The sequence below is a fragment of the Rhamphochromis longiceps genome, linkage group LG8, assembly GCF_057381845.1.
Source record: "Rhamphochromis longiceps isolate RC_006_pf linkage group LG8, R_longiceps_female_GT1.1, whole genome shotgun sequence".
NCBI lineage: Eukaryota > Metazoa > Chordata > Actinopteri > Cichliformes > Cichlidae > Rhamphochromis > Rhamphochromis longiceps.
The window spans coordinates 35,725,934-35,739,400 of NC_140564.1; the positions used below are offsets into that span (position 1 = coordinate 35,725,934).

The following is a 13,467-nucleotide window of genomic DNA, read 5'->3' on the forward strand; positions in this document are numbered from 1 at the left end:
CGCTGCAGACAGAACAGTCAAAACAACCCTATATGTTGCCTGGCAACCACCTGACGAGATGAAGAACTGGATTGGTTTCATGGAGATGTTACGTGTATATTTATTTTTTGTACAAGCATGTCAGTTTATTAATATTTATGAAGTGAAAATATCGTGTTGGTTTTTAAACACCAGGTTTTCTCTGAATCAGCCTGAACGAGCTGCAGTCTCTGATTGGCTGGAGTTATCACACAGTTCATGAAAACCTGAATCTGATTCATCAAACAAATATTATTTACCTGCCGCAGACGTACCTGAGCAGTCGTAGCCTGACTGCAGATCTCTGACTGATTTATTTAGTTCATATTCCAGCTCAGTGTTTTTATCCCTGGTCAGAAAAGCTTTTTATGATTCAGTTTTAAAAAAAATACAGCCCTTAACAAATTTATTAGACAACCAGTCATAAAAACAAGGGAACACACATTTTTTAGAAACAACTTAATTAAAAACAACTTCACCTTTTTTTCAGCATTTTTGTGAAAACAGTAAATTGGAAAATTCAACAACAATAATTACATTTTAGCATTAAAAAATCAATGTTAAAGTTTTTACACTTACTGGTGAATTAACATTACAGAAAAATCTAAAATGATTTTGGTCATTTTGTTTAAATTTAGGGCCTCTGTGGCGTCAGATATAAATTTGTTAATCACTCTTCATGTTTATGTGATGCTGACCTCTGTCAGACAAACTGCTTTAGCTCTGGACTCTAAGCCCCACCTCTCGAAAAGCTCAATCTTTTTCTGACTGGCCAAAATAAGGAAGCCTTCCGAGGGGCAGTGTTTGTACTTTAATATATTTAAAAAAAAACAAAAAACAGGGACCACTTTGATGCAAGTTCATCAGATTCTTTGATATTTAATCCAGACATCAAACATAACTTAAAGCTATATTTGATAGAAAATAACAAAAAGTGATCATTTAAAAATATTTCGTTTTAAAAACTGAGCTGATGTTGGACTGAAGAGTTTTGGGTTTAAGGGTTAGCGTCGCATGCCTTCAAACAAACAGCTGCCCAGATGGAAAGTTAAACTGTCAGATCTGGGGCCCGTTCTTCGTACCTCGCTAAGTAAGTTAGCTGGATTAGATTGTTGACGATTTCGCGTGATCTTGGATCGTTCGGTTCCCCGAAGCTCATCCGGGACTTGCTGTCATAGCAACAGAGCCGTAAGCGTAAACCTGCTCGGGAGCAGGTTTACTTTATGTAAACAGGATTAGATCGCGGCCACGCAGGTATGTCCGCGTCATTTATACGAAAGCAACAGCGATATTCCACCACTGTTTCACCATAAATAAATAACATCAATGTAACTGAAGATAATGCAGCACTTGATCCTTTTATTGATGTCACACAGATACATACAGGTCATTTCCTAAAAAAGGGAAATGTACTATTAACATTCTATTACATGTATGTGATTATTACAGATGTAATTCATATTTCAGAGTAGTAATTGCAAATCACTTCGTGTAATCAAGATGAGAGACCACGGCTATAAAAGCGAAGGTGGATTTGGGAAGCCTGTCGCAGCCATGTCCTGTCCGTTTACGCGAGCCACCCATTGTGGAAGGTGCAAGATTGATAAGGAGAGTCCTCAGAATCCAGCGTATATTGCGGGACAGACAGGATCCTTTAGCTCAGCGCGACAGTGTGCTCATTGAGAGATATCGATTTTCCCGTGAGGGTATTATATACTTAACCAACTTGTTGACGAGGGGGTGCAGGACCACCACCTGTCTTTTTTTTGCTCTGCCCTTTTCTTGGTTGCTGTTATGAACAAACAAACAGAGTATTCCAGGGTCTCTTTCCAAGAGACGAAAAGCAATATAAGTGATAAATATTACCATTCTGTAGAATATTCTTATATTCCACTTTTACTTGTTCCCATGTTCTAGTGGGTCCTGTTGTGGCTCTAATGTGAAAGGGGATATAATATAACAATATAATATAATGTAATATAATATTGGATAATATAGTGTAATATAATAAATCTATGAATAAATAATAAAGTGACTGAATAGTGGTATTGTCATGCGCTTTGGGTGCCTTGAAAAGCGCTATATAAACCCACTCCATTATTATTATTATTATTATTAAATTACTTATGAGTTTAATTTGTCAGCAACTTCCTGCCAGCCCTCTCTCCTTGCTTTTGCAGCCTTTGCAGTGTTCCCTTGCGTTTTAATTAAACTCTGAAACTCCTGAAATCCCTCAATCAAGAGTTCTTGCTCTGCTGCCGAAAAATACTGAGCGCGCTCCTTCGACATTTTCGCCGACCAATCAGCGGGTTGCCGATCAATGTTTCTACTATCGATGCGTAGCCCCTTTTACGACACCCAGTGATGTCACATTACTGCGTCCAGCTGTACTAATCGTCAACAACAGGTGTGTTCGGGGAACCGGATTAGCGAGCTCACGGTTAGCGCGATGGTTTGGTCTTGGATGTAGTGAGCGACGTACGAAGAACGGGCCCCTGTTTTATAGCTGAAATGCTAAGCTAACATGAAATCCTGTTTGAAGCTGAACAAAGCAACAAAACACACAACGTCACTAATTCTTATTCATTTATTTCCTTTCTAGAGTCCAGATTCATTGAGTTTTCATTTTTCTGAACTCTGATTGAAGCGACGGCTGTTAGCTTAACTAAGGTAATGTAGGTGAACTGGAGAGAGTGATCACATCAGGAACTGTGTAAGTTTGCAAAAACAATCAGCTCTGAATTTTATTTTGATGCAGACTGATCGGCTCTCTTTTCTGTGAAACGAGAAATGTATCATAAATATGTGGAATCTCCTCCTGCGGGCAGCATGAGAGCGTTCAAATCACTGTTCTGATCAGGTCTGTAATCCACATGCAGCAGAACAAAGATAATGACGCTTTAAACCTGTTCAGAACATCCTCGTGGTGGCTGACTGCTCGCCCACTGTTAGCTTACAAACAGGAAGTGCTGATAGAAAGTTCAGTTTTCCTTAATGACCCAAATGACTGAGAATGAGAAGATTTCTGGGCTAAAAGCTGGACTCACATTAACAAGCTTTCCAAAAAGGTTTCCCTGTTGGGGTTTTTTGCTTTGCACCTTTTAAGACAGAGCTATGTTTCACACTGAGCTCATTCAAATAGTAGAGCAGGCGAATGCTCAGCAGACAGGTTTAATAACAGAAGTTTGCACCAAAACAGGAGGTCATTTTGTGGGCAAGAGTTGAAAAAGCCTCCCATAGAGCTGATGCTGGTTTAAAATCACTGAGCATGTAATGTGTTTTTTTTTTTGTTTTTTTTTACAATGACTGCCGGAGAGTGAAGTCTCAAACCTCAGCTGTGTGTGTGGGGGGGGGGTCGCTTTCCATCCATGAGTTCAGATTCATAACCTAAATCATCTTGAAACGTTTTCTTTTTAGTCCTGCAGAATCGAAACTTTCAACCCTGGAAATCAAAGAACAGTTGGATTTTTTCAGACTGTAAAACCTGAAGGGTGAATGAGCTCTGACTGTTCTCCTCTGTGTGTGAATGATGCATGTGGTGCTGTCTGACTGGATATGTGGAAGCTGCTCGTTGTGCCCGTTTCAGTGTTTCTGTGCAGACTGGGAAGAAACCAGCAGCTGACAGTGAACGCCTCATTGACTCTGGACCAAAATGGTGCTAATTAAAGGATTCATCAGGTTTTTGTGGCATTTTCGAAGCACATTTCTCACCCTGGCTGTTTCCTGTGTTTGCAGCGACTGTAAAGCATATTTATCTGAAGTTAAAGCTGTTGGTGCTTTATGGTTTTTACCTGTTTCTCCAATCCTGTACTTCCAAGTCCACGACTGGATAAAGTCCCCAGATTTCACTGAGAGGGTGGAGCTCTCAGCTAAAGCCAGCACACTTGGTTGGAAAGGTGGATGTGCGATCATTTGGACTTTGATCGGTCGAGATGTGTGAAACGGATCAGCTGTGTCCTCGCCGCTCTCTGGGCTGGTTTTCTCTGTTTCTGCTCTGTGATTGGCTGAATGAGGACTACAGCTGGGCAGTGAATCCTTAATGACCCTGTCTGTGGTTTTCCATGTTTCATTTAAATCTCTCTACACTAGCGTCATCGTGTCAGCTCTTTTCTGTTATTACAATAAAATACTGCAGTGATGGACCGAGTACTAACTCTGCCTGAAGTTTACAGGTTTATTATTTAATAACTTTGTTGTTCAAATGTCACGTTTGTAGAAAGTGAAAATGACAAATGTGCGCATGAATAAATAAATGAAAAGTTCAGAGTGTGAATAACACACTTTGATTTTGAAAACTGACATAAATGAATTCAAGTCACATCATAGGTCACAAACCACAGACTGTATATTAAAGATGGCGAGGCGTAATCACCGTCATATATCATGCATTGGTTTGTAAAGTTTCACTTTTAAAGCCTCCAACTATCTTTGTCATCAGCATCTTAGTTTCTTGGAAACCAGATGTGATACCTGTATGTGACTGAGGGACACTTCAGGGTGGCCTCATCCTAAATCATCTCATGTTTCAGGTTCCTAGCAAAATAACCATCAGACTCTAGACTAGCTCCCAGAGAAAGATTATTTTTGAACTGTCATTCATGCAAAGCTACCCTAGTAGCTTCAAATAAACAGAATATGTCCCCCTTCACCAGCTCTTCAGCCTCTTCTTTGCCCCGCCCCTCCCTGAGCCTGGTTCTGCCGGAGGTTCCTTCCCGTTTTTTCCCATTGTTGCCAAAGTGCTCTGTATGTATTATTGTAGGGTCTACCTTAAGCGCCTCGACTGTTGTTGTGATTTGGCGCTGCATAAATAAGACTGAATTGAATCTGCTGCTGCTGCTGATATTGTTAGCATGTATGTAAGAGCTCTGGACTCCATCTGCACCCTTCAGGCCGGGCTGCATTTGGAAATTTGCATGAAAAGTAGAATAATAAAAGAACAACTCTGTGCAGCTTTAAGATTTATTCTTTATTATTACTTTGAGGGTTTTGAAGAATCCTTACAAAACATGAGAATACGTGTAGAAGATTATATTATGGTCTGAGCTCAGCTTGACTGGATAATTTCACACTCACTGTCCACGGTTACGTCTCCCACTCAATCCAACGGTCTTTCAAAGAGGAGATCAGAAATGTTCAAAGTCTGAGCTGAACTGAATGCAGCATTAATCAGTGACTGACTGGGACCAGGTGAAGTTCATTCTGAAGAGGCAGAGCACAAATATAAGCACTTAGCACAGAGCTTCTGCTGATAGCATCTGTCAGACTGTTACTTCTGACCTGTTGTAGCTGAACTGTGGTGCAGTTTGAGATTTAAACATGGTGCTTGACCTGTTTCTCAGGTTAGTTTTGAGCTTTATTGTTTAGTGGTTTTGTTTGCATACTTGTACTTATAGAGAACTTTTATCTTAACAGGGTTTCTTGGGTTTGCTTCCTGCTGTTCAGCAGAGCAGCTTGTTTCCCTACAGTTATTCAAGGCAAGTGTCTATGATAACTGGTCTGTAGCTGCAGCAGGAATGTAGATTTTGAGGTCTTCTGAAACAGTTTTACTTGATAAAGCCTTTATTTCATTTCTTGACTTAGACTTTAAAACTTGGATTTTCTGTTTTTAAATTAAAAATTAAAAGAAACTGTGTGAAATCTGTTTCTAGTTTCAGATCAATTTGGTGATGACTGGACTTCTGATACTGGAGGGGTAGGGACTAGCAGCTTCGGAGGTGGAGGGGACGGTGCTGGAGGCTTTTATGGATCCTCATTTCTTGGTGGTGTTCCTTGGGTTACTGCTCCTGTAGGAGGAGCCCTTTCTCTCGATTCTCAGAGATGGCTGCCATCCAAGTCTTTCCCTGACTTCAGTGGCTTGTATACCTACAGCGTGCCACTGGGCATGGTCGCAGCACCTCCCATATTTCCTTCATCGTACATCGTCCAGTCTGGGAATGGCTACCAGCGGGGAAGAGAAGCCCTTTCTTTCTCTAAATACTCTGATGATATAGTCGTTCCTTTTCCTCTGACACAGTATCTAGAGTTTCCCTGAGACTGAGTTTCAAGAGCCGTGGATCTGAGGTAAGGGGCTACTTATAAGCATCTAGCACTTGAACAATCAAAACCTGTGTGGTAATTTCTTTGTTTCTGCAGGTGATGCTGACCCTCAGCTGTGCAAGAACTGATGTCTTCAAACATTAAACAAAAGAAAAATTGCATTGACTGTCAGTCATCTTGGTTTTAGATGTTGCAGTGTGCTGCCAACTCTACGGACCGTGAACCAAATCTTCTAAATACAATAATGTTCACTGAATAATGGGTATTATGGCCTGTAAATAAATGCAGCAGGATAACTGGGTGCCAAACTTCTACTGCTAGTGAGCTGAAAATACATTCCTGTGTCTAAGCCGCTCCCCAAGTAACACAAAAACATTGCTGGCATGAGTAAACCCATCATATGTTCCTACATCAGGTTTCTTACAACTGTGTATTGAACAGTAAGAAGAAAGTCGAGTTAGTTTTGTTCACCATTTTTTTTCTGATTTGGTGAACATGAATTTCCTGAATAACCCATAACTATCTCGCTGGCTGACGAACCTTGCCAGCCCGCTCTCTGCAACCACAACACTCAAGTTTGAGCTGAGCTAACATTAGCTGGTTTTGTTGATGCTGTAAGGCCTCAGATGTGCAACCGTAAATGTCCTATGAATTTTTAGCACAACATTAGCATAGCTGTAGGATTTAGATATACCGATATGAGGTATATTTTCAATGCAAACTCAGTGCTATATTGATCATTCATTTTTTACATAATTAACCTCTGTGTTCATGTTCTAATTCAACAGTCCAGTGTTTGGACTGTCACTTCATCTTTGTTGGTGTAACCCTCTGAACAAAATGTTCAAAAAGCAAGTCTTGCAACTCCACAGCCATCTGAAATGCCTGGAAGGACTTAAAATGTTGGTTTTTGAAACATAATCTAAATTAAGTTTAAGTGTTCATTAAAACATAAGAATTGTACGTTCAGAATCATGGGTCATATCTATGGAGGCTTGTTTCCTGTACTGGGAAAAAACAAAAGTATAAGTCAGAAATGTTTTTTAAAAATAGCTTTTATGTTATCTTAGATTTTCAATTTATCCCAATATTTCATTTTTAAGTCAAAGTTCCACAATACTAACCTGAAGATTTTGACATATTGACTGTTTGAAAAAAGAAAAGAAAAAGCAGGCAGTATATAAACAATATAAGATTAGGTTGACAACTTGTTCCCCTTGGATGGTTACGCTCATTTGCTCCTAACTGTTCAGTAGATAGGTAAAACACTTCCAAGTTGCAAGCTAAATGCAGGTTTTACCAGGTGTGGTTAATCACTGTAATTGCAACTGCACCAATATAAAGCGAACAGCAACCACACACCAGTTAAAGCACAAACCTGTAGCAGCACTCCCCATGTTTTTCATCCCGACTTGCTGTAGATGACTCGTGCTGCTTTTTGAGTTAGACATGGGGCTCAAGCTTGTTTTGAAGTGAGTAGTGAAATTTAATGCTGTCTGATTTAGTAGTTTATCTACAGAGACTTGTTTGTTTTTTCACAGGGTTTCCTGCATTTGTTTCCTGCTTTTCAGCAGTGGATCTTGTTTCTCTGTAACAATGAAAGGTAAGCTATTCCTTCAACTTCAGAATGCCCAGAAGCTTAAATTAACTTTGTTTTACAAGCTTACATTTAGTTGAAATCTTTTAATTCAGGGCAAACTAGCCCAGCTGTAACTGCCAGTGCTAGAAGTGCTAGCAATAAAAAAACAGAACTGATCGTTAACCCAGGCCTTTACCGATCTGGTATGGGGAATCTCATTCATTTTTTATACATTTAAACAAATGCAGTTTCTGATCTTGTGTACCCTTGGCAATTCCACCATCTTAAATTCTACAAATTATACTAACTCTTGGGTCAAACTTCAGCTGATGTGGAAAGTGTGTACAGTGTGGTTTTGTTTTGTTTTTTTTGCATTAAAAATGCAGGAAAGCATGAGGCTTGGAATACAGAGACTTCCCCTATCGAAGATATAGTAATGATAGGCATAGTCTGGCTCGTCTGTTATTCCAAATGAATTTGGTGCGTATTATTTTTTTGCCTTTGTGAAGAAGTCATCTGGTGGACTAAGAGGAATGTTTACGCGTCCAATCAGAGATTGGCGGCATAGTCAATCAATTGATTCAACAACAGAGTTGATTGTTGGAGCATGGTTTGCACATGCCAAATCATCTATCTTTGGAGTGAATTTTTTTTATATTTATCTCACACACACGGGTAAGACTGTCTCAGGCAACTTGAACGGTTGTTTGAATGGGTGGTTTAATTCTCTGAGAATGTTAAGAGGATGGCCGATTTGGCTTGACTAATTTTATACCCAGAGATGTTGTAGGGTAAATTGTTTTGAGTAGCTGGGGAACTGAGCTCTTTAATTTGGATAGCATTAAAATGTCATCTGCTCTCTATAGCTTCATGCTGGTTTTCAACGACAACTTTATCCTGGGTAAATTTAGAAAGGCCAAGCACTACCCCCTTACTGCTCAGTTCTTACCTGTACTCCACAAAAGTGTGTGTGTGAGAGATCTGAAAGATGCATTGAATCCGTTTGTTAAAAATACCATTTGTCTGGTTTGATGCACTTAAGCTTAAAAATGAAACAGGAGCACTATCCTAATTCTCACCGATTTGGGGCAATAAGGCCTTTGACCCTGGTTGGAAAGATTCTGGTTTTAAAATGTGGGCTGCCAGAGGTTTGTGTAAAGTTGCAGACCTATTTGACAAGGACACCCTAATGTGCTTTAATGACTTGACATGGAAATTTGGCATTGCAACCAAACATTTCTACAGATCAGAAGCTTCATTTCAAAAACTCAAATCCCTAACACTGCCCACTCTAAACTCATTAAAGGACACAGCAATAAACCATCAGCTGATGAAGGGTTTAATATCCCGTCTTTATAACAACCTCAGGGACAGCTCTCAAACGTCCTCAGAAAAAAAAAAAGATTTGAATGGTGTCAAGACTTAAAGTGTAGAATAACCACAGCGGAATGTCAAAAAGCCTACTTGAAAGCCCAAACACAATCTATAAACACCCGATTTAATCTAATCCAGTATATATTAGAACATGTATCACCCCAACTTTATTAAACAATGTGGGGATAAAGGTACACTGATGCATTGCCTATGTGAATGTCCAGAAATCCCAAAATTTTGGACAGAAGTTTTAGATGTATTACAGTGTTAAGCTGAATCCATGTCCTAAATCCTAGCGATTTTCCCCACTGAGCAAAGTTCACCAAAAACCACAATCATCTGCCTGTTGCAGGCAAAATATAGCATAGCCAATAAATAAATATTTTGGAAAAAATGCAGGAAAGCTCTTGATTAAAAGAGCATGTGGACATGCGGCGAGTGCTACGCTGTGGGCTCTTGCTGAATGAAGCTAGAACAGCCACTGATGTTTCTTCATTAGTGACAGTTTTCTTGCGTCCACATTTTGGCAAATCCAACACTGAACCAGTTTCACGAAACTTAGCCAGCAGTTTGCTGACTGTAGCATGGGAGATGGGTGGTCTCGTAAGGTGTCTTGCATTGAAATCTGCTGCAATGACCCGGTTACTGCGTTCACCAGATATCAACACAATTTCGATCTGCTCCTCACGTGAAAACCTCTTCAACATGTCAATGACTGTGAAGAAAGAGAAATGTGTAAATAACTCATGAAAGAATAAAGTTAGGTTGAAACCGTGTGTGTGTGTGTCAGGTCAACTTGATGAGCTGAGCCTGGGCCTCCATGCATCATGTGGTCATTAAATGCACTATAACAACAAAATCTGTTCTCCAGTCTTTTACTGGGCAACCAGTCATTAGGTCAGCTTTAGGTTTTTGTGGACAATGTCAGACACTTTGACGTTTACACATTCAGCATAGGCAGACTTGGCCTTAACTGGCTGAACCTGACACCATCACGGTCAGAGGTGATGGGTAACAACTTTCTTTAAACTGGCTGATATGCATGGGCACAAAGGTTGTTTTGCAAGTCACGTGATTCTGTCACATTGGATGAATGATGATGAAAAGCATAATGAAGTGAAAGGCAACACTAAAGCAACTACAACTCAAGACTTAAAATGGTGAGAATAACTCAAATGTACTGAAAATACTCAACCAAGACCCCAGATCCCAAAGTCAAACCATGGCCTGACAATTAAAGCTACAGTGTGTCAAAGTTTAACAGATGTCAGCAGCTTGCAGAATTCTACTGAATTACCTCCAGAAACTTATTTGCGTAAGCCTGGCTACAGTGGCTAGGATAACTTATTTTCATCTGTCAGAGACACAACCTTAAATTTCAACTGTAGAAGGCAGTCAGTCCGCTGTTTACCTCAGCTTTCAATGCCAGGTGAGACGCAGTTGAACGATTTATCAGCCGGAAAGTGACTGTTAGGGCATTGGAGCCTAATGTTAGCTTAGAACTGGCTGCGCTTGTCAGCTTTTCAGAGATGAGAGGGTCACGTGTCTGACCTGGGAGCATGTTTTTGTGTTAGAGCTCTGACTTAAATGAAGACAACATTTTAATAAGATGCCAGTGGCGTTCTCTTTCCTTGTGTTTTTGTGAAGGGGATAACATGTAGGGTATGACGGTGCAGAATGAATCTAAATGTACCTTCACGCAAACACCTGTGACTTCTTTCTCCTTCGGTTTGCACATTGCATCTCCGCTCTCTAGCACCACATACGTAAAACACCATTAGTTGCATGGCAAATGTCCTTTCCCTCCACTGTATTCAGATATAGTGGCTTCCACAAACTGCCAACCCACTGATATTTATTCTAGATTAATTATATGGGTCCGGTTAATGGAAGATGTAATTAGACACTAATCTGTATATTTGAGTACAGTATCCTTTTTACTAAATTACTGATTTTACATTATATTTTTTGTTATATCATGAAGGCAGAAGAAATGAATCAAATCTACTCTATTTTATTCTAAGCGCTCTGATTTTGAACACATTTTGAAATGGGAGTTTCCCCTATCGTTGAATTTGTTGGTTTCTTCTCTTCATGTTTTCCCTCCATGTGGTTGTATGTGTTTTATGCAAACACTTGAATACCTCGGAGAAGACGAACACTGTTAATCTTCTCTGGCGATCCGCCTGGCTGTCACTGAAACGCCAGCATTGGCACTGAGTGACTTCAGAGAGCGAATGAAAGGAGGCACGAGCACAATCCTGGCCGCTTTCTCCTGGAGATGAAAGAGTGTGTGTCACAAAGAGCTCTTAAGTGTGGTTGTCTGTTTCTCTGTGCAACCTTTCACCTCTGCTGCTGCTGTGGCTGCAGCAACATTTCTACATGTGGAACAAAAGCTTCAAACAGGGGAAGCTGGTGCAATACTGAGCACTTGTTCTGTTTATTTAACAAAATGTCATCAAAGAAGGCAATAAGCTGACCAATGAGGTGTCGTAGTCACATCTTCATTATGTTAAACATAAGCATAGTGATGCGTGTTTGAGTGCACAGAGCTCTGAATGTAATGTGACAGAAGAACGTCCATAACTGAAACGTTGAATCAGCATTATGTATATAATAAGGGCCTCAATACAGAACCTTGTGGCACACCATAGGTGAGGGAAGTGGAAGATGACTGTACTTAAAACCTCAGCTTGGATAACAGATTCTGGTCATCATACCTCTTAGATTAAAATATATTACAGATGTTATATGCAGACGACAGCGTTTCATCGTGTCATCCTGCTGATTTATGAGCACAACCTTGGATAAATTTGTGATTTGCTCAGTTGCCTTGATGCTGCTGCTATAAACACTCAAGAGGTTTCACATAGTCCTGAACCTGATGGAGACTCTATATTGATATTGGGAACAGTGGAGCAGTTTTCACTGACTGAGTGCAGACTAACAACTGTTTAGAGCAATCTGAAGGCAACACAAACATCTCAAAGATCTGTTGCATATTCAAATGGAGTTTGGATTTCTGGCACTTCATCGCCTGGAAGAAGTTTTACTTCTTCAATTATCCGATTCAGGGTGCTTGTTAATTGTGCATATTACTATTAAGATATTTCTCTCTGATTTCTGCCAGTGCTGGACCCACCCACTATGCATCATATGCTTTATTTCCAGAAGTTTCTGATTGGAGCAAATTCCAACTTCACAGCCTGTACATGGCTGATTACTGCAGGGAATAAGTGAGATTTGTGGGCATGCACTGGGCTGAAAATCAAGTTGTTGATGCAGTAGTTGAGCATTACACAGGCTGCAATGATCATGTGACTGTGCAACATGGTTTCTCTGCTTGTTTATTACGTGTCTGCCTCACACATGTAACATTTCAGTCTGGGCTGACTGATGTTCATCGGGTAGAAAGAGCTGCAGTTTTATAAAAGAGTGAAACATTTCCATAATGGCACAAACAGATTTCTGTGTTTGCTGTTAATAACCTGAAAAGTTTGTGGTTAATATGATTTTTGATTTTCAGCTTTTCCTGTTGTACATGTTTCTGAGAGATGGAGCGCCACACTTTCAGCGCCATGCTGGACCCTGGTGTGCTGGGATTGGCTGCTCGGTGTCTGTCAGTCAGAACAACAAACGTGGTGAAATCTCTGCAGCGATTTCTTCTCTGAGTTCATGTTTTCAGGCTCAGTGAGAGACACTCCAGAGGACACCTGCAAGCTGCCTCGGATCACCCAAACTTCCTTTCTCAGGGCTCTCTGTGACCTTCATCCTTGACTCTGAATGCTAATCAGCTCTGACCTCTCCATCTGGATCCACTCAACATCACAGCGCTCCACCTGTTCCACATCTCCACCCAGGGACATTTTTGGAGGTGACATTGAAGCCAGACTTGAGTTTGGTTGTTGAATTTCCTTTTTTCTTTTTTGACTGTTGATGAAAATTTGCATTTCCCCCTCAAATCTCAGTATTTTGGAAGCGTGGTGATGCTGCTGCCTTCACCTTTGTCCTACATTTAACATTAAAGTCGCGGACTTGTCGGGTTCCTGTGCAGTAAAACAACAGTCTGGCTCTCCCTCACCTTAACACAGTGAGGAAGATTTAAATGAAATACTGACATTAATCTTGAACTGATCCAAAGCTTCAAACAGCAACATGACAGTAACTTTAAAGTGCAATTATTGTGCTCAATTTCATTCTTGGACTATGCTAAAGGAGCTTTGCATGATCGCGGTTTGTAATAATCCTTTATCTCACAGTTCCTGCTCCGTCTGCAACGAGCTGTTAGAAAAGGTTTTCCGTCTCTGTGAGTCTGCAGAGCTTTGCCTCAGCTCACCGACAACCAGCAGCCCAAAGCTTTCCAGCAAACTCCATCGTGGAAACGCTCATCTGGCTTTTGTTCAGCTTCACATTCAATTTGCATGTACAAACTCCGACAGCCTGCAATTACCTGAAGGGCC

At 40.5% G+C, this 13,467-nt stretch overlaps 1 long non-coding RNA gene across 1 annotated transcript; it reads left to right on the forward strand.

The window, feature by feature from the left end:
- The first annotated feature begins 7,442 nt into the window (after positions 1–7,442).
- LOC146664423 (uncharacterized) lies at positions 7,443–13,467 on the forward strand. Its single transcript, XR_014912941.1, has 3 exons — positions 7,443–7,526; positions 7,596–7,657; positions 12,534–13,467. It is a non-coding gene; the product is annotated as an uncharacterized LOC146664423 (long non-coding RNA).